The 4069-nt window shown below is 32.0% G+C and overlaps 1 long non-coding RNA gene across 1 annotated transcript; it reads right to left on the bottom strand.

Moving 5' to 3' along the window:
* Window positions 1–2186: 2186 nt before the first annotated feature.
* Window positions 2187–3540, bottom strand: LOC104880607 (uncharacterized). Its single transcript, XR_786810.3, has 2 exons — window positions 2564–3540; window positions 2187–2459 (listed from the first exon to the last, which is right to left on the bottom strand). It is a non-coding gene; the product is annotated as an uncharacterized LOC104880607 (long non-coding RNA).
* Window positions 3541–4069: the final 529 nt, after the last annotated feature.

Raw genomic sequence — 4069 nt, 5'->3', positions numbered from 1 at the left:
AGAGTCTTATGGTGCTTTACCATCTTATTGTTATATGCTAGAGCAAAAGAATCCTAGGACAATAATTGATATTGTTACTGATGTTGACAATCAATTCAAGTATCTATTTATGGCATTTGGTGCATGTATTTCTGGGTTTCGTACATCAATAAGGCTAATAATTCCAGTTGATGGAACATTCTTAAAGTTAAAATATTTAAGGACTTTGTTTGTTGCAGCAAGCAAAGATGGTAACAATCAAATCTACCCATTGGCTTTCGGAATTGGTGATTCAGAAAATGATGCTTCTTAGGAGTGGTTTCTTACAAAATTATATGATGTGATCGGACATGTAGATGATTTAGTGGTGGTTTCAGATTGTCATGGTAGCATTGAAAAAATGGTACAAAAGTTGTTTCCTCATGCAAGCCATGGCGTATGCACTTATCATTTAGGGTAAAACTTGAAAACAAAGGTAAAAAATGTTGTTGTACATAAGTTGTTTCATGATGTTGCCCATGCATATCGAATGTCAGATTTTGATACTAAATATGGTCAGTTAGAGATGATTTCTCCAAGAGCAACCAAATATTTAGCTGATGTAGGAGTAGAGCAATGGGATCGGTCACATAGTAATGGAAAAGAATATAATATCATGACTACAGGGATCGTTGAGTGCACGAATGTTGTACTAAAAGATGCAAGAGATCTGCCAGTTGTGCGAACGGTTGAAGAGTTGAGAAACTTACCTTAGAGATGGTTTTCAAATCGCCAACAACAAGCATTGTCAATGAAAACTGAGCTTACTACATGGGCTGACATGTAGTTGCACTTAAGGTTTAATAAGTCATTAGGTTATGATGTTGAGCTTATCAACTCTTGGGAGTTCAATGTCAAATATGTTGGGATAAGTAATCATGTTAATTTGCAAGTCCATTCATGCACATGTAGGATGTTTGATCTTGACCATATTCCATGTGCACATGCTATTGCTGCATGTAGATATGGAAACATGTCATGTTATACTCTATGCTCTCAATACTATATGAAAAACTCGCTTATATCTTCATACTCAAAGTTTATATATCCTACTGGAAATAACAAAGATTGGACCATTCTGGAAGACATCCATTGTAGAGTTGTGCTACCACCAAAAAGTCGGTGACCAATAGGAAAACCAAGAAAAAAGAAAATTCATTCAGGTGAAAGGGTTAAGTGCACACGATGCTATGGTAGATGTGGTGATTATGGACATAATAGAAAAACATGCAAACAACCAATCCCATTACATCCTAGAGATGAACATAGTTGTGTTAATATTGTTGAAAGCAATATCAACATCCAAGAATTCTCCTTACAACCAATTCATTAGTCACTTTAATAATGTTACCACAGAATTTGTTTTTTGGGGAGGATTTAGCTATGTATCTACACTTTTTTTCGTATAGGGCCATGAAGGAATTTGTGAGCCTATTTTTTTATATATGCTTAAAGCAATTTTTTTGAATGATGGATTGAAATTTTAAGTTAATGTTTTAGTTTTATCATATAAATTACTTGGTTAAGTTTAACTATGGTTAAGTTAATGATCATTTCATTAACAAAGACTTAATTATGGTTGAGTTGAATTAACAAAGAACTTAACCACATTCACAGTCATAAATTTCACTTGAACTTAACAATGGTTGAGTTACATTAATAAAGAACTTAATTGTGGTTAAGTTCTTTGTTAATTTTTTTCACCCGAACTTAACAGTAGTTGAGTTGCATTAACAAAAAACTTAACTGTGGGTAAGTTCACAATCAGAATTTTCACCTGAATAGTAGTTGACTTGAATTAATAAAGAACTTAACCACAGTTAAGTTCATAGTCAGAAATTTCACCTAAACTTAACCGTTGATGAGTTCTATTAACAAAGAACTTAACCACAGTTAAGTTCACAATCAGAAATTTCACCTGAACTTAACAGTAGTTGAGTTGCATTAACACAGAACTTAACCATAGTTAGAAATTTCACCTAAACTTAATAGTAGTTGAGTTGCATTAATAAAGAACTTAACCACAATTAAGTTCACTATTAGAATTTTCACCTGAACTTAACAATGGTTGAGTTGCATAAATAAAGAACTTAATTATGGTTAAATTCACACTCATAATATTCACCTGAAGTTAACAATTGTTGAGTTGCATTAACAAATAACTTAACTATAGTTAAGTTGATAGTTATAGTTACATTACAAAAATTGTAACTTTGAGCATCAAGTCAAATTCATCCAAAATAAAAGTCAACACTCAACAACATATAAGCCTATTACATAATCAAAATGAAACCCACTACATGGGTAAAATTTTGAAGTAGAACAATTTAGTTGCCATTTTCTCTCTAAACCAATCAATGCAGGCACCGGTCAGTGAGCTTAATGGATAATCATGCATTAAGTATTCTGCATGTTTAATCAGGAACATCCCATAATCACCACTGCATGAAACACAAGTAATCAAAATTAAGATGGCTAAAAAAATTTACTGTATAAGCCATAAAGGTGAAATGATAAGATGAAGTTTGGATATTTTTTTACTTACTCATATTCTTATTGAGGAACCTCATGCAACCATTCAATGTTCCACTGTTCTTCACTCTTAGGATATTCGTTCTTCCCATAATATGATGTAGCATGCAAAATGCGCAGTAAGACTTTAGCTAAAGGTATTATGGCACCTTTTAGTCGATTATCACTATTAATGCCTATCAGTGAGTCATTCATAAATATTCTCCTCTGAGCAAGGTGAACTACTCCCAATACCCAATGCATACTTCGGACATTAATAGGGACATAGACGATGTCCACCTCAGACCATTTCATGGAAGGAATTGGGTGAAGCCCATTAACATAGTCAATAAGAATATCATTTGCATGCATTTGGAATTGATTCCACTTTTTAGCATGCTTCTCCCACCTTGCTTTCACATTTTGCTAAAGAAAAGGTAAAAAAGAATAGTTAAACTACCATAATTTAACTAGTATTATGAGGGTCAATAGTAAAAAGAAACTATACATACCCAAAACATTGTATCTGTGGTGGTAAAATTTTGATAAAATGCATAAGGCTTTTCTATTATCCGCTTACAAAAAAAGTAGAAAACAACATCAATATGCTAGACAACATATACAAAAAAAAAACATTAGTTATACTATTTCATTATAATAACAATATATTAATAAGTAAAAACAAACACAATAAGAACATTTACTAACTGTGTCTTTGAGTCATGAACCATGCTGAACTAGTGACTCAAACCATTCTTTGTCCGCATGCAAGTAATCAGTATCAACCTTAAACCTTATTGTAATAATATATCAAAAAACCATGGTCAAGCAAAGAAGTTGCCAAAAAGAAACTATTACAAGTTTAAAGTAAAGATAATTACCCTTGTTGAAGACTCAACCACTTATGAAAGACTTCTCTTGCTTCCTCATAAATAAATTGCAAAGGATTAAAGTAAGATGTTGTTTCTCCTTCCTTTCTAATTTTTCTTCTCTTTGTAGGGTTTGTGAAAGGGGGCTGCAAAAAATAGGACTTTTTCAACTCATGTCTTCGCTTAAATATAGTGATGGACAGTTGCTTTGGAAATACATAAATCGAAAAGTTGTCTGATATGGTAGGGGTATCAAATAATTTGGCAATATCAACAATTGGATCAAAAATCACATCATCATCTTTCTCCATCCCTATTATGTGTTTTTCTGCAACTACAATATTTGTTATTTCTTTTGTATTAGTCTTCATATCTATATGGCCATGGTTCTCATCTTTTTTTACCTTCCATCACACTCTCAACCTTGTCATCCAATGAATTAAAATCCATACCAATATCTTTTCCTTTTGTACCAGATTTTGAAAATTTTGTATTATCTATAGCACATGACTCATTTTGCCATTTCACCTAAAATAAGATATGCACCATACAATAAGATAGCATACATATAGAAATAAAACACATAATTTGATTGAATAAAATATAAAATTCAATAAATATATCACTAAAATCCAATAAAAGTTGTCTTAAGTTGTCAATCTTTTTGTTCA

The sequence above is a fragment of the Vitis vinifera genome, chromosome 10 (assembly GCF_030704535.1).
Source record: "Vitis vinifera cultivar Pinot Noir 40024 chromosome 10, ASM3070453v1".
Taxonomy (NCBI): domain Eukaryota; kingdom Viridiplantae; phylum Streptophyta; class Magnoliopsida; order Vitales; family Vitaceae; genus Vitis; species Vitis vinifera.
This window is presented reverse-complemented; position numbering and strand designations above follow the sequence as displayed.